The sequence below is a fragment of the Equus asinus genome, chromosome 2 (genome assembly GCF_041296235.1).
Source record: "Equus asinus isolate D_3611 breed Donkey chromosome 2, EquAss-T2T_v2, whole genome shotgun sequence".
Lineage (NCBI taxonomy): Eukaryota > Metazoa > Chordata > Mammalia > Perissodactyla > Equidae > Equus > Equus asinus.
In genome coordinates this window covers 67469286-67488275 of record NC_091791.1, presented here as the reverse complement: position 1 = coordinate 67488275, position 18990 = coordinate 67469286, and positions in this window count along the sequence as shown.

The window sequence follows — 18990 nt, the reverse complement described above, 5'->3', positions numbered from 1 at the left end:
GTCCCTCCTTAACTTCCCCTGCCCTTCAGGAACTTCTTTAAATTCCTCAAATGTGTGTGTGTGTTTTTGCCTCCAGTCCTTCATGTTCCCTCTGAACTGTTCCTTCAGATTTCACTTTAATATCATTTCTGTTGAACTCGATTGGATGCCCTGTGACTCCTCCAGTGCAGCATTTACCACACTCTGGTGGTTGCTTGATGGCTGGTCTCTTTTGTGCTCCATCTTATCTCCTAATGAGAGGACCCTTGGGTGTTTTCCTCACCATTGCATTCCTAGCATCTAGTGCAGTATCTGATCTCATTAAATATTTGCTGAATAACTGGATATATGAAAGGAGAGTTACAGGGACCATTAAAAAGGTAAAACAGGAAAGTATTCATTGCATTTTGCAATAAAGGCATTAATGACCTTAGCAATAGTAATTGCAACATCAGAAGAAAATGGCAGTACCAAGAGTTTGTATAATGCAAAAATTGCTGGTAATTTTAAGAAAAAGTGGAATGTGGTGGCCACCATTTTTTACATTTTGTCCTCATATGCAGAGAGAGCCCTGGTACCAGGAATTCACATTTCTCTTATCTTTTGGGCTGGAGACTCTCCAGCTAGAATAATCAGGGAAGAAAGTCCTAGTTAAAGTTGGTGTTTCTGTTAGATGCATTCATTGTGAGCAAAGTCCTCTGGTGGGAGAGTTCATTTACTGGGGAGGATCAGGAAAGGCTTCATGGAGGCCGTAATGATTAAGCTGAACCTCAGAGGTCGGGAGGATTTTAACAGAGGTGGATGAGCAAGACGGCAATATATTTAGTTTGTATCAGGAGAATGGTGTCCGCTTCTGTTCTGCCACTAGCTCTATTCTCAGGCATGTCCTGTGACACTTAATCTGGATCTGTTTTCTCATCCTGAAAATGAAGCAACAAATAAAGTCTTAAGCTATTAATGTTCTTTAATTCTAGATAGGGAGACTGGAATGTTGGGAGAAATGCCCAGTGGTTCAGTTTGGCAGAGCCTAAAGAGAGAAACAGCAGAAGAGTAAGTATGGAAAGGCCTTACTGCATTATTTACTATCTTGTACTAACTTGCAAGACTTTCAAAATATTTAAGCAACTAATTTGTACACTCACCCCACCATCAGCTCTTAGTGCATCTTGTGACGGTAGTGTGAGATTAATTAGAAACATGTCTGATATCAGCAGTCAATTATGAAGTATTTAAGGACTGTAGCCAAATAGTCTTCATCTGTCTCCAACAGCATGGTCTTGTACACAATAGGCACTTAAAAGGTATGTGTTGAGTAGATAGTGAATAGATAAATGAGGGTTTATTTGGGTACGGGTTAGGGTTCGGGTTGGGGTTCGGGTGAGTGTTCAGGGTTAGGGTTCGGGTTCGGGTTAGGGTTCGGGTTCGGGCTAGGGCTAGGGCTAGGGTCAGGGTCAGGCCTAGGGCTGGGGCTGGGGTCGGGGCTGGGGTTGGGGCTGGGGTCAGGGTCAGGGTTGGGGTTAGGGTTAAGGGTTAGGGTTGGGGTTGGGGCTAGGGCTAGGGCTAGGGGTTAGGGCTAGGGCTAGGGCTAGGGCTAGGCCTAGGGCTAGGCCTAGGGCTTAGGGTTAGGGCTAGGGCCAAGGCTAGGGCTGGGCTAGGGCTAGGGTTAGGGTTAGGGGTTATGGTTAGGGCTAGGGTTAGGATTAGGGCTAGGCCTAAGGCTAGGGTAGGTCTATGGCTAGGGTTAGGGTTAGGGCTAGGTCTATGCTTAGGGCTAGGGCTAGGGTTAGCCTTAGGGCTAGGACTATGTTTAGGGTTACTACTATGTTAGGGTTAGTGTTAGGACTAGGGTTAGCGTTAGGGTCAGGCTTAGGTTAGAGTTCAGGTTCGGGTTCGGGTCCGGGTCAGATTCTAATTTAGGGTTAGGGCTTACGGTTAGGCTTAGGGTTTAGGGTTAGCGTTATTGTTATGGATAGGGGTTAGGGTTAGGGTCGTGGTTGGGGTTAGAGTTGGGGTTGTGGTTGAGGATAGGTGTTAGTGTTGCCGTTAGGCATTAGTGTTGGGTTTGGTGTTAGGGTGAGTGTTAGCTTTAGGGTTAGGGTCTTGCTTTAGCTCTTTTGGAAGCCGAGAAAGAACTCGCTTTCCACAGTGCTCTTACAGCGAACCGGGAACCTCTCCTACAAAGGCGGCTGAAATGCCATTTCTTTCCAGCCCTGATCACGCCGCTTTACAACTTCTGCTTCCTCCACATTTCCATCTTGCGAACCCTGCTCTCAACAAATGTCTACCTCTTCCCCTTAAGCAACATGGGCGAAGCCTGAAGGATTGTGTTTCCAAATGCTTAGGAGGAGAGAGACAAGAGTCTTTTAACCACCCACCGTTGTTCACTAGTGGAGACAGTGTCATAAAGCACCTATAGCAGAAAGGCCCCTTTGCCCGCAGCCATGCCCTACATTCCTCGAGAGCTGGAAGGCACAAAGCACTGCTTCTGTCCCTGAAGGGGAGACAAGCCACAAACCTTGCTTCCAGCTCTTTAGGAAAATGAGAAAGAACTTGCTTACCACAGTTCTCTTACAGCGTACCGGGAACCTCTCCTACAAAGGCAGCTGAAATGCCGTTTCTTTCCAGCCCTGATCTCGCCGCTTTAGAACTTCTGCTTCTGCCACATTTCCATCTTGCCAAAGCTGCTCAGACCAAATGCCTACATCTTCCCCTTAAGCAACGGGGCCGAGGCCCAGATCATTGTGCGTCCACATGCTCACCAGGAGACAGACAAGAGGCTTTTAACCTGCCGGCCCAGTGCACTGGTGGAGAGATTGTCTGAAAGCACCTATGGAAGAAAGGCAACTTCGCTGTCAGCCGTGCCCTACATTGCTCTAGAGGTAGAAGGCACAAGACACGGCCTCCAGCCCTCAAGGGTAGACAAGCCACAAACCGTCTTGCTTGCAGCTCTTTGGGAAGCTGGGAAACAACTCGCTCTCCACAGTGCTCTTACAGCCTACCGGGAACCTCTCCTACAAAGGGCTGTGAAACGAAATTTCTTTCCAGCCCTGATCTTGCCACATTAGAACTTCTGCTCTCAGCCGTGTCCTACATTGCTCTAGAGGTGGAAGCCACAAAGCATGGCCTCCATCCCTCAAAAGGAGACAAACCACAAACTGTCTTGCTTCCAGCTCTTTGGGAAACTGAGAAACAACTTGCTTTCCACAGTGCTCTTACAGTGTACCGGGAACCTCTTCTACAACGGCAACTGGAACACCATTTCTTTCCAGCCCTGATCTCACCGCTGTAGAACTTCTGCTTCTGCCACACTTCCATCTTGCCAACCCTGCTCTCAACAAATGCCTACCCCTTCCCCTTCAGCAACACGGCCGAGGCCTGAAGGATTGCATTTCCAAATGCTTAGGAAGAGAGAGACAAGAGCCTTTTAACCACTCACCTTTGTTCATTGGTGGAGACAGTGTCAGAAAGCACATATAGAAGAAAGGCAACTTCGCTCTCAGCCGTGCCCTACATTGCTCTAGAGGTGGAAGGCACAAGGCACTGCCTGCAGCCCTCCATTGGAGACAAGCCACAAGCTGTCTTGCTTCCAGCTCTTTAGGAAGCTGAGAAAGAACTCACTTTCCACAGTGCTTTACAGTGTCATGTGATTAAAAAGGGAGCATAAATGTGGTTTTTTTCCAGCTTCTGAATCACAGCTATCACGCTGCTTCTTGTGCCACATTTCCATCCTGCTAACCCTGCTCAGACGAAATGCCTACATCTTCCTGTTTGGCAACAGGGCCAAGGCCAGAATGTTGGTGCTTCCACATGCTTAGGAGGAGCGAAGCAATATGCATTTAACAAACAGCCCTTGTGCATTGGTAGAGAGAATCTCCCTCACAGAGAAGAACACTTTCTCCCAGCAGGGCAAATCAGCAGCAGGAGGGAAACCATCTCATAGGCGACCTAACAAATCACTGTAGAGCCAAGACACGTTGTGTCTTGCTTGCTATCCATGAGATCACAAGCAGGAGAAACACTCTTGCTTTTGGCTCTTGGAAAGACTGGATGAACTCCTGCAGCATTGCAGTTGCTTTCCTTCAGGGAAGCATCCCTGGCAAAGAGCAACTGAATTGTCCACAGGTAGTCAGAAAGCACCTATCTCGAAAGGCACATTTGCTGTCAGCTGTGCCCAACATTGGTTTAGAGCTGGGATGCACCAAGCATTCCATCCATCGCTCAAGATAAAAAAAAAAGCCACAAATTGTCTTGCTTCCAGGTCTTTAGGAAGCTGAGAAAGAACTCTCTTTCCACAGTGCTCTTACAGAGTCATCTGATTGAAAAGGCAGCAGAAACGCGGTTTCTTTCCAGCTTCTGAATCACAGCTATCACCCTAATGCTTCAGGCACATTTCTATCTTGCTAACTGTGCTCAAATGAAATGCCTACATCTTCCCCTCAAGGAATGGGGTCGATGCCAGAACGTTGGTGTGCCCACATGCTTAGGAGGAGTGATAAAATATGCTTTTAACAAACAGCACTTGTGCAGTGGCAGAGAGAATCTCCCTCACAGAGAATAACACTTCCTCCCAGCTGGGCTAATCATCAGCCAGAAGGAAGCCGTGTCCTAGGCGACCTAACAAAGCAGTGTAGAGCCAAGAAACAATGTGTCCTGCTTGCTCTGGGTGAGATCACAAGCAGGAGAAATTCTCTTGTTTCTGGCTCTTCCCAAAACCTGGATGAACTCCTGCAATATTGCAATTGGTTTTGTTCAGGGAATCGCTCCCCAGCAAAGAGCAACCAAAATGTCCACAGGCAGTCAGAAAACACCTGTCTCAAAAGGCACATTTGCTGTCAGGCATGCCCTACATTGCTATAGAGCTGGGACGCTCAAAAGCATTCCATCCATCCCTCAAGATAAAACAAGCCACAAACTGTCTTGCTTCCAGCTTTCTAGGAAACTGAGAAAGAACTCCCCTTCCACAGTGTTCTTACAGCGTTCAGGCAACATCTGGTTCAAAAGGCAGCAGAAACATAGTTTCTTTTCAGATTCTGAATCATGGCTATTGTGCTGCTGCTTGTGCCATATTTCCATCTTGCTAACCCTGCTCAGACGAAATGCCTACATTTTGCCCTTTAGCAACAAGGCTGAGGCCAGAACACTGGTGCTTCCATATGCTTATGAGGAGCGAAACAATATGCTTTTAACAAAGAGCCCTTGTACACTGGCAGAGAGAATCTCCCTCATCTAGAAGAACTCTCCTTCTCAGCAGGGCAAAACAGCAGCCAGAGGCTAACCATGTCACAGGCCAACTAACAAAGCAGTGTACAGCCAAGACAAAATGTGTTTTGCTTGCTCTCCATCAGATCACAAGCAGGAGAAACACACATGCTTCTGGCTCTTAGCAAGGCCTGGATGAACTCCTGCATGATTGCAGTTGGTTTCCTTCATGGAGGCACTCCCCATCAAAGAGCAACTAAAATGTCCAGAGGCAGTCAGAAAGCACCTATCTCAAAAGGCACATTTGCTGTCTGCCACCCCAAATCTTGGTGTAGAGCTGGGACGCACAAAGCATTCCTTCTGTCCCTCAAGATAAGACAAGCCACAAACCGTCTTGCTTTCAGCTCTTTTGGAAGCTGAGAAAGAACTCGCTTTCCACAGTGCTCTTAGAGCTTCCCGGCAACGTACCAAATGAATATCACCTTCAAACGATGAAAGAATTTTGTGCTGAACTCTGCTTGCAAATAGTTTTTCAGGAACATTTCCATATAAGACATCGACCATTTCACTTCATGCATATCAGAATATTTATTACCTGCATTCAATGAAAGAACACTGTTTTGAAATCAGCTTGCTTTTAGGTGTTATGTAACATCTTCATATAAGTCATTTCAAGAATTTGGGTATATCATACTGAACAGCTACCACTTTCATACAATGAAAGAACACCATAGGTAGCTGTTTAGGAACATTTTCATGAAAGACTTATCATACACGTCACTGCAGGCATGACACAATATCCATTCATTCAATGAAAAACACTATTGTGAAACCAGCTTTCTTGTAGCTGATTGGCAACATCTTCAGATAAGGCCTTTCTACTTTCAGTATATGGCTAATACTCAGACATCACTTTCCTAAAATTAAAGAACGCTGTGCTGAATCCACCTTGCAGGTAGCTGTTGAGGAACATCTTCATGTAAGACTTATAAAACATTCACTATAGCCATGACAGAATATAAGATATATTTACTCAAATAACAATGTGGTGAAACTAGATTGCTTGTATCTGTTTGGAAATATCTTTATATAAGGCTCTTCACATAAGTGTATGCCATAAAGAATGGCTATCAGGGGCCAGTCTGGTGGTGCATTATGAAAATGAAAGAACACTGTGCTGAACACAGCTCACAGGTAGCTCTTTAAGAATATCTTCATATAAGATTTATCTAACTTTTCACTATAGCCATGACATGATATCTATGACATTAATTCAAAGAAATAACACTATGTTGAAAAAGCTTGCTTGTAGCTATTTAGGAATATCCTCATATAAGACATCAAATATTTCTCTTGAGGCATGACAGAATATATATAACATCCATTTTCTGAATGTACACTGTGGTGAAAACACAGTGCTTGTAGCTGTTTAGGAACATCTTCAAATAAGTCCTATCGAGCATTTCACTACAGATGTGACAGAATATCTATAACATTCACTTACTGAGAGGACACTGTGGTGAAACCAGCTTCCTTGCAGCTGTTAAAGAACATCTTCATGTAAGTTTTTTCTAGCATTTCAGTATGTGCCATACAGAACTGTTATACTTTCTTACAATGAAAAAACATTGTACTTAACTCAGCTTACAGGTAGACTTCTAGGAACATTTTCATATAAGGCTGAAAATTTCACATGTGTGAGAGAATATCTATTACATTAATTCAATGAAAGATCATTATTGTGAAACCAGCTTGCTTGTAGCTCTTTAGCAACATATTCATATAAGAGTTTTCTGACATTTCAGTATATGCCATACAGAGCAACTATCACTTTATTATAATGAGAAATCAGTGCACTGATCCCAGCTTGCAGGTAGCTGTAGAAACATTTTCATATATGACATAAAACATTTCACTTCAGCTATTGGAAAATATCTATAAGGTTATTCAATGAAAGAACACTGTGATGTAACCATGTTGCTTGCAGCTGTTTGGGATGATCCTCATATAAGGCTTTTCAAACATTGCAAGCACGTGCCATTCAGAAAGGTTATCACTTCCATAAAATCAAAGAACATTTTTAGGAACCTAGCTTGCGGGTAGCAGTTTAGAAATATCTTTGTATAAGTTTTAACAAATATTGCACTACACTCACACCAGAATAACTGTAATATTGATTCAAAGAAAGATCACTGAGCTGAACCCTTGCTTGCCATCTGTTAAGGAACATCTTCTTAAAATACTATGAAACATTTCATTACAGATGTGACAGAATATCCATAAGATTCATTCACTGAAGGAACTCTGTGTTGAAATGAGTGTGCTTGTAGCCATTTAGGGACATCTTCATATAAACCATCTCAAACATTACAGCACATGCCCTATCAACTGGCTAACAATTTCTAAGAATAAAAGAACACTGTACTAAAGGCAACTTGCAGGTAGCTCTTTAGGAACATGTTCATATAAGACAAACATTTCACTACAGGTAGGAGGAATACCTATGACATTCATTCACTGAAAGAAAACTGTGGCGAAACCATGTTACTTCCAGGCATTAAGGATCATTTTCATATTAGTGGATTCAAGCATTTAGGTATAGGCCTTACTGAATGAAATCCCTTCAAATAACGTAGGAATATTGTACAGATCCCAACTTGATAGTAGCTGTTTTGGAACACCTTTATAACACATTATAAATTTCACTGCAGGTGTGACAGAATATCCATTGCACTCATTCAAAGAAAGAAAAATAATGTAAAGCCAGCTTTCTTGTAGCTGGTTAGGAACATCTTGATATAAGACTTTTCTAATATTTAAGCATATGCCATACAAAATGGCTATCACTGTCTTACAATGAAAGAACACTGTACTGAACCCCGCTGCAGGCAGCTGTTTAGGAACATCTTCATATAAGACTTATTAAACATTTCACTACAGGCATGACAGACTATCTATAACACTCGTTCACTGAAAGAACACTGTGGTGAAGCCAGATTACTTCTGGCTGCTTAGGAATGTCTTCGTATAAGGCTCTTCAAACACTTCATTATGCCTACAGAATGGCTATCACTTCCATATCCAGAAAGAACGTTCTGATGAAACCAGTGGCTCTTTATGAGCATTTCATTTATGTCTTATCAAACGTTTCTCTACAGCCGCAACATGATATCCATAACATTCATTCAAGGAAACCACACTATGTTGAAAAAGCTTGCTTGTAGCTGTTCAGGAACACTCTCACATAAGACATCAAATAGTTCTCTTGAGGCATGACAGAATACGTATAACATTCATTTTCTGAATGAACACTGTGGTGAAAACACCTTGCTTGCAGCTGTTTAGGGGAATCTGCAAATAAGTCCTATCAAACATTTCACTACGGGCATGATGGAATATCTATAACATTCACTCATTGAAAGAATGCTGTGGTGAAACCAACTTCCTTGTAGCTTTTAAGGAACATCTTTATGTAAGTCTTTTCTAGCATTTCAGTATGAGCCATAGAGAACAGCTATACTTTCTTAAAATGAAAAAACATTGTACTTAACTCAGCTTTCAGGTAGACTTATAGTAACATTTTCATGTAAGATTTATTGAAAATTTCACAACATGTGCGACAGAATATCTATTACATTAATTCAATGAAAGATCACTATTGTGAAACCAGCTTGCTTGTATCTCTTTAGAAATACACTCATATAAGTCTTTTCTGACATTTCAGTGTATGCCATACAAAGTAACTATCACTTTATTACAATGAAAAGTCAGTGTGCTGATCCCAGCTTGCAGGTAGCTGTAGGAACATTTTCATATATGATATAAAACATTTCACTACAGCTATAGGAGAATATATATAAAGTTTATTAAATGAAAGAACACTGTGGTGTAACCAGATTGCTTGTAGCTATTTAGGAGTATCTTCATACAAGTCTTTTCAAACATTTCAGTGTATTCCATCCAGAATGGTTATCACTTCCATAAAATGAAAGAACAATGTTAAGAACCCAGCTGGAAAGTTGTTTTTTAGAAACATCTTTTTATAAGTCTTAACAAATATTGCACTATGGTCATGACAGAATAATTTTAATATTCACTCAAGGAAAGAAGGATGAGCTGAACCCTTGTTTCCTAGTATCTGTTTAAGAAGAACTTCATAAAATACTTAAAAAATTACACTACAGACTTGAAAAATATCCATAAGATTCATACACTAAAGGAACTCTGGTGAAACAAATGTGCTTACAGCTGTTTAGGGGCATATTCACATAAGACATTTCAAACATTTCAGTATATGCCCTACAGATGACCTATCAATTACTAACAATGTGAGAACACTGTTCTAAGCCCAGTTTGCAGGTAGCTGTTTAGGAACATGTTCATATAAGACTTAACAAACATTTCATTGCATGTGGGACAGAATATATATAGCATTTGTTCACTGAGAGAAAACTGTGGTGAAACCATCTTACTTGCAGCCATTAAGGATCATCTTCATATTAGTCATTATAACCATTTCAATATTTGCTGTTCTGATTGAATATGAGTTTCAAACAATGAAAGAAACACTGTGCTGAATCCAGCTTGCAAGTAAGTTTTAACTAACACTTCACTACAAGTGTCACAGAATATCTGCAACATTGTTTCACTGAAAGAACTCTGTGGTGAAAGCATCTTGAAGCTATTATTAGGAACATTTGTATTTAAGACATTTCTCACATTTCAGTATATGCCATAATGAATGGGTATCATTTTCCTACAATGAAAGAACACTGTGCTAAATAGAGCTCACAGATAGCTATCTAGGAACGTTTTTACATAAGACTTATCAAACATTTTACAATAGTCGTGACAGAATATACATAACATTCAGTCACTGAAAGAAAACTGTGGAGAAACAATCTTGCTTGTATATATTTAGAAACTTCTTCATGTTCACCATTTCAAGCGTTTCCATATAAGTCATACTGAATGAATATCACTTTGAGACAATGATATAATGTGCTGAACCCAGATTGCAGGCAGCTGTTTAGGAACCTTTTCACAAGAGACTTATCATACATTTCACTACAAAGTATCTATTACATCCATTCAATGAAAGAACACTATTGTGAAGCCAGATTGCTGGTAGCTAATTAGGAACATCTTGATATAAGGCTTTTCTAATATTTCAGTTTATGCCAAACAGAATGACTATCATTTTCTTAAAATGAAATAACACTGTGTTGAACTCATCTTGCAGGAAGCCATTTAGGATTTCTTCATACAAAACACCAAACATGTCACTACTGCTCTGACAGAATCTCTGTAAGATTCATTCACTGAGGAACACACTCTGGTAAAACCAGATTGCTCATAAGTTTTTAGGAATATCTTTATATAAGGCTATTCAAACACATCATATGCTATACAGAATGATTATCACTTCCATTAAATTAAACAACATTGTGATGCAACCAGCTGGCACATGCTATTTATGAACATTTTGTGTGTGTCTTATCAAACGTTTCTCTGCAGCCACAATGTGATAATTATTACATTCATTCAATGAAATGCTGTGTTGAAAAAGCTTGCTTGTGGCTGTTTAGAAACATCTTCATGTAAGTGTTCATGCAAGTCTTATCAAACATTTCACTACAGGCATGACAGAATATCTATAACATTCAATGTCTGTAAGAACACTGTTGTGAAACCATTTTGCTTGTAGCTACTTAGGGACATCTTCATAAAACTTATCCAGCATTTCACTACAGGTGTGATAGACTATCTATAACATTCATTCACTGAAAGAACATTGTCTTGAAAACACCTAGCAAGTAGCTCTTAAGGAACATCTTCACATATGACATTTCAAACATTTCAGTATATGCCACATGGAACAGCTATCACTTTCTTACAATGAAAGAGCATTGTGCTTAATCAAGCCAACAGGTAGCTGTTTAGGGATATTTTCACATAAATCATATCAAACATTTGACTACAGATGTGACAATGTCTATAACATTTGTTATCTGAAAGAAAATTATGCAAAAACCATCTTCTTTTCACTGTTTAGGAACATCTGCACATAATACACTTCAAATACTTAAGTATATTCCACACAGAGTGACTATCATTTTCACAAAATGAAAGAACACATGCTGAATCCAGTTTATAGGTAGCTGTTTAGGAACATCATATAAGATATCAAATATTTCACCACAGATGTGACAATATCTAGAACATTCACTCACTGAAAGAACACTGTGAAGAAACCATCTTGCTTGTTAGCTGTTTAAGAATATAAATAAAAGGCTCTTCAAACATATCACTTTATGCCATACAGAATGGCTATCATCTCCATAGCCAGAAAAGAATACTGTGATGAACCCAGCTTGCAAGTAATTGTTTATTAATATTTTGTTCAAGTCTTATCAGACATTTGCCTACAGTCATGACAGGATATCTTTAATGTTTATTCAATGTAATAACAATACATTTAAAAAAATTTCCTTGTAGCTGTTTAGAAACATCTTCATGTAAGACTTATTAAACATTCCTTTGCAGGAATGACAGAATCTCTAAACATTCACTCATTGAATGAACACAGGGATGAAAGCAGTTATCTTGTAACTGTTGAGGAACACCTTCATATAAAGCTTTTCAAGCATTTCAGTATATGGCATACAGCATGGCCATACCCTTCTTACAAGGAAAGAAGGTTGTGTTTAATAGCTTTCAGGTAGATTATTAGGAGTATTTTTATATAAGACCTATTGAACATTTAACTACAGGCATGACAGAATATCTATTACATCCATTCAATGAAAGAACACTATGGTGAAAGTGGCTTGGTTTTACTGTTAAGGAAGATCTTCATTTAAGTCCTTTTCAGCATTTCTGTATATGCCATACTAAATGGCTGTCACTATCTTATGATGAAATTATTCTGTCCTGAACACATCTTGTTGGATTCTATTTAGGAACATCTTCATATAAGACCTTTCTAACATTTAAGTATATGCCATACAGAATGGCTCTCACTTACTTACAATTAAAGGACACTGTGCTGAACCCAGCTTGCTGGTGGCTGTTTGAAACCTCTTCATATAAGACTTATGAAACATTGCACTATAAGCATGACAGGATATGTATTATACTTATTTAATAAAAGAAAGTTATTTTTATTCTAGTTTGGTTTTAGCTGAATAGGAACACCTTCATATAAGGCTTTTATAATATTTCAACATCTTCATGTAAGACTTATTAAACATTCCTTTGCAGGAATGACAGAATCTCTAAACATTCACTCATTGAATGAACACAGGGATGAAAGCAGTTTTCTTGTAACTGGTGAGGAACACCTTCATATAAAGCTATCTGAAGGGCTATCACTTTATTAAAAGGAAAGAGCACTGTGCTTGACCCAGCTTATGGGTAGCTGTTTAGGGACATCTTCATAAAAGACTTATCAAGCACTTCACTACAAATGTGACAGAATATCTATAACATTCATTCATTGAAAGAACACAGTGGCTTTAACAGTTGTCCCAAAACAGCAGAATACACATTCTTCTCAAGTGCACATAGAACATTGTCAAGGATAGACCATATGTGGGAAAATAAAGCAAATCTCAAGAAATTTAAGAAGACTGAAATCATATCAAGCATCTTTTCCAACCACAATGCTATGAAACTAGAAATCACCTACAAGAAAAAGGCTGGGACAGTCACAAGTAAGTGGAGACTAAACAACATGCTATTTAACCATTGGATCAATGAAGAAATCAAAAGAGAAATTAAAAAATACCGATAGACAAATGAAAATGAAAATAAAACATACCAACTCTAATGGGATTAAGGAAGAGCAGTTCTAAAAGGGAAATATATAGCAATACAGGCCTACCTCAAGAAATTTTAAACAACTCAAATAAGTAACCTTAAACCACATCTAGAAGAACTAGGAGAAGAAGGACAAACAAAGCTCAAGAAAGCAGGAGATAAATAATAAAAATTAGACCAGAAATAAGTGAAATAAATAAACAGTAGAAAGTATAAATGAAACTGAGTTGGTTCTTTGAGAAGATAAACAAAATAGACAAACTTTAGTCAGACTCACTAAGGAAAAAATAAATAAGGGTCAAATAACGTTAGAAACGAAAAAGGAGAAGTTACAATGGCTACCACAGAAATACAAGGAATTATAAGAGTATGCTATGAAAAAACTAGTGTGCCAGCAAATTGGACAACCTAGATGAAATGGATAAATTCTTAGACTCATACCACCTCCCAGAACAAAATCAAGAAGAAATAGAGAATCTGAATAGACCAATCACAGGGAAAGGGATTGAAACAATAATAAAAAAAAAAACCTCCCAGGGCCAGCCCCATGGCCTAGTGGTTAAGTTTGGCCCAGCTTTGGTTCCAGGGTGCAGACCTACACCACTAAACCACTCATTGGCAGCCATGCTCTCGTGGTGAACCACATGCAAAATAAAGGAAGATTGGCACTAATGTTAGTTCAGGGCAATTCTTCCTCATGAAAACAAGTCCTCCCATAAAACAAAAGTCCAAGGCCAGATGGCTTCTTTGGAGAATTTGACTAGACAATCAAGTAAGGTTTAATACCTATCCATAGCAAACTTTTCCAAAAAGTTAAAGAAGACAGAACACTCCCTAACTCATTCTATGAGGTCAACATTACCATGATACCAAAACCAGAAAAGGACAACACAAATAAGGAAAATTACAGGCCAATATCACTCATTAACGTTGAGGCAAAAATCCTCAACAAAATATTGATGAACTGAATATAGCAATACATTAAAAGGACCATACATCATGATCAGGTGGGACTTATATCAGGGATGCAGGGATGGTTCAACATCCTCAAATCAATCAGTGTGATACATCATATTAACAAAATAAGGAATAAAAATTACATGATCACCTCAACAGATGCAAAATAGCATTTGACAAGACCCAACTTCCATTTACAACAAAAACTCTCAAGAAAATGCGCATAGAAGGAAAGCACCTCAACATAATAAAGGCCATATATGACAAACCTACAGCCAACATCATACTCAATGGGGAAAAAACTGAAAGCCATCCCTCTGAGAAGAGGAACAAGACACAGATGCCCATTCTTCCCACTTCTATTTGAGATAGTACTAGAGGTTTTGGCCAGAGCAATTAGGAAAGAAAAAGAAATAAAAGGTATCCAAATTGGAAAGGAAGAAGTGAAACTCTCATTGTTTGTGGATGACAAGTTTCTATATATAGAAAACCCTAAAGAATCATTCAGAAAACTATTAGAACTAATCAATAACTACAGCAAAGTTGCAGGGTACAAAACCAACTTTCAAAAATCAGTTACATTTCTATACTCTAACAACTAACTGGCAGAGAGAAGTAAAGAAGAATAAAATCCTATTTACAATCACAACGAAAAGAAAAAGTATCTAGGAATAAATTTAACTAAAGAGATGAAAGATCTATACACTGAAAACTATATGGCATTATTCAAAAACATCAAAGAGGACTTAAAGAAATGGAAAGAAATTCCATGCTTATGGATTGGAAGAGTAAACATAATTAAAATGTCCATATTACTTAAAGCAATTACAGATTCAATGCAATCCTAATCAGAACTGCAATGACATTCTTCATGGAAACAGAACAGAGGATCCTAAAACTTATATGTAAAAACAAAAGACCCTGAATAAACAAAGGAATCCTGAGAAAAAGGTCAAAGATGGAGGCATCACAATCGCCGACCTCAATATGTACTGCAATGCTATAGTAATCAAAGCAACATGGTACTGGCACACAAGCAGACACAGAGATCAAAGGAACAGAATTGGAAGCCCAGAAGCAAAACTACATATCAACACAAAGCTAATATTCAACAAAGGAGCCAAGAACATACAATGGAGAAAGCAAAGTCTCTTCAATAAATGGTCTTGGTAAAACTGGACAGCCACATGCAAAAGAATGAAATTAGACCACTGTCTTGCACCATACTGAAAAATTAACTCCAAGTGGATTAAAGACTTGAATGTTAGACCTGAAACCGTACAACTGCTGGAAGAAAATGTAGGCTGTACACTCTTTGACATCAGTCTTAGCATTTTCTTGAATTTCATGTCTACTCAGACAAGGGAAACAAAAGGAAAAACTAACAAATGGAACAACATCAGACTAAAATACTTCTGTAAGGCAAAGGAAATTATGAACAAAATTAAAAGACAGCCCACCAAAAGGGAGGAAATATTTGTAAATCATATATCCAACATGGTACTAATTTCCAAAATATATAAAGAACTCATTCAACTCAACAACAAAAAGATCAAACAATCCTATCAAAAAATGGGCAGAGGATATGAACAGATATTTTTCCAAAGAAGATATACAGATAGCCAACAGGCACATGAAAAGATGTTCAACATCACTAATTATCAGGGAAATGCAAATCAAGACTACAAAAAGATACTGCCTTACACCAGTCAGAATGGCTAAAATTACCAAGACAAAGCATAACAAATGTTAGAGAGGATGTGGAGAAAAGGGAACTCTAATACACTGCTGGTGGCAATGCAAACTGGCTCAGCCACTAAGGAAAAGAGTGTAGAGATTTCTCAAACAATTAAAAATACGAATGCCATACAATCCAGATATCCCATTGCTGGGTACTTATCAAACAACTTTAAATCAACAACTCAAAGAGATTTGTGTATCCCTATATATTCATTGCAGCATTATTCACAATATCCAAGACAAGGAAGCAATCCATATGGCCACCAACTGGTGAATGGATAAAGAGGACATGGAGTACATATATAAAATGGAATACTGCTCATCCATAAAAAAATCAATATCATTTCATTTGCAACAACATGTATGGTCCTAGATGGTATTACATTAAGCAAAATAAGCCAGACAGAGAAGGCAAAAACCATATGATTTCTCTCATTTGTGGAAGATAAACAAACATATGGATAAAGAGAACAGAGTAGCGGTTACCAGAGACAAAAGGCACTGTGGGGAGGGTGAAAGGGATAAAGGGCCACATATGTATGGTAATGGATAAAAATAAGACTTTGGTGGTGAACACGATGCAGTCTACAGAAACTGATCAACGATAATATACACCCAAAATTACACAATGTTATAAACCATTATAACCCAAATATAATAATTTTAAAAAATACTATTTGTTAAACTAAAACACAATAAATTTACCTTATTTCAAAAAAAAAGAGAACACTATGATGAAACAAGCTTTTCTAGCTCTTTATGAACATTTGCATATAAGACATCAAAAATTTCCCTACTGATCTGACAGAATATCTATAACACTCATTCAGTGAAAGAACACTGTGGTGAACCATCTCATTTGCAGCTGTTTAGGAACATCTTCAAATAAGTCATTTCAAACTTTTCAGGCTGTGCCATACATAAAAGCTATCACTTTTTCTTTAAAATGAAAGAACACTGTTCTGAACCTAGCTTGCCAGTACCTATTCACAAACTTCTTTAAAAACTCATTAAACATTTCACTACAAGAATGACAGAATTACGTATAACATTCATTAAATGAAAGAACACTATTGTGAAGCCAGCTTGCTTGTACCTCTTTAGGAACGTCTTCATATAACACTTAAACATTTCCCTACAGACATGACAGAATATCAGTAACATTCATTCACTCACAGAACACAGTGGTGATACTGGCTGGTTTGTACCTGTTAAGGAAAATCTTCATTTAAGTCTTTCAAGCTTTTCAGTATATGTTGTACAGAATGACTATCATTCTCTTGCAATGAAAGAACACCGTGCTGACACCAGAATATCTACAACATTCATTCACTGAAACAACATTGTAGTGAAACTTTCTTGTAGTGTTTATGAACATGTTCATACAAGACATTTCAAACAAATGTATATGCTGTACAGAATGGCTATCAAATTCTTACTGTGGAAGAACACTATTCTGAACCAAGGTAGCAGGTAGCTATTTATGATCATCTTTATATGACTTAGCAAACATTTCACTAGAGACATAACAGATTATCTATAACCTTCTTTCACTGAGAGAACACTATAGTGAAACCATCTTGCCTGTAGCTGTTTAGGAATATCTTCCTATAAAACATTTCAGACTTTTCAGTATAAGCCTCACAGAAAGACTATCGCATTCTTACAGTGTAAGTACACTGTGGTTAAGCCAGTTTGCTTGCTGCTCTTCAGGAACATCTTAATAAAACACAACAAATAATTGACTACAGGCATGAAAGAATATCTAACATCCATTCACTGAAATGACACTGGTGAAATCATGTTGATTGTAGCTGTTTAGAAACATCTTCTTATAAGACATTTCAAACATTTCTGCATATGCCTTACAAAATAGTTATCATTTTCTTACAATGAAAAAACACATTGGTGAACCATCTTGCTTGGAGCTGTACAAGAAGTTCTTCATAGAAGATAGCTCACACATTTCAGTGTATTCCCTGCAGAATAGATGTTACTTTCTTACCTTGATTGTACACTCTGGCTGACAAATCTTAAGTAGATGTGTAAGAAAATCTTCATATAAGATGTATGAAACATTTCACATAAGCAGCACAGAATATTTACAACATTCATTCATTGAAAGAGCATGCTGTTTAACTGTTTTTGTTGTAGCTATTTCAGAATATCTTCATATAAGACTTACCAACATTTCACTAAAGGTATGAGAGAATTTCTATAACATTTATTCAATGAAATAACACTGTGGTTAAACCATCCTACTCATGGCTGTTTAGGAACATCTTCTTAGGAGACAATTCAAATATTTCAGTATAAGCCTTACAGAATGCCTATCACTTTGTAGGAATGAAAGAACACTGCAGTGAAAACATCTTGCTAGAGGCTGCTTAGGGTCATCTTCATATAAGAAGTTTCATACATTTCAATAGCTGCCTTTCAGAACGGTTATCATTTTCTTAGAATGAAAGATCATTGTGGTGAAACCATCATGCTCATAGCTGTTTACGTACGTTTTCATATAAGACTTATCAAACATTTCAATCTATGCATGAATGAATATCTGTAACATTCATTCACTAAAATAACACTTTGATGAAACCATCCTGCTTGTAGCTGTGTAGGAACACTTTATTGTGAGGCAATTCGAATATTTCTGTATACGCCTTATAGAATGACTATCATTTTCTTACAATGAAAGAACAGTCGTGAAAATATCTTGCTTGAAGTTGCTTAGGAACATTTTCATACAAGACATTTCAGTACATTCCTTACACATCAGCTATCACTTTCTTACAATGAAAGAACACTACAATTAAACCACCTTGCTTTCATCTGTTAGGAACATCTTCATACAAGATCTGTCAAACATTTCACTATAGGTGGGACAGAATATCTATTACATTGATTCATTGAAAGAATACTCTGGTTAAACTGTATAGCTTGTAGCTGTTTAGGAACATATTCCTATAAGACATTTAAATCATTTCAGTATATGCTTTAAAAAATGGCTATTACTTTCTTAAACTGAAAAAACACTGTGTGAAACCATTTTGCTTGTAGTTGTTTAGAAACATCTTCATAAAAGACACTTCAAACAGTTATTATTGCCTTACAGAATGGCTATCACTTTCTTACACTGAAAGAACACTCTGGTTAAACCATCTTGCTTGTGACTGTTTAGGAACATTTTCATATGAAATCACTACAGACATGAGGGAATATCTATAACATTCATTCACTGAAAGAATATTGTGATTAAATGATCTTGTTTGGAGCCGTTTATGAACATGTTCA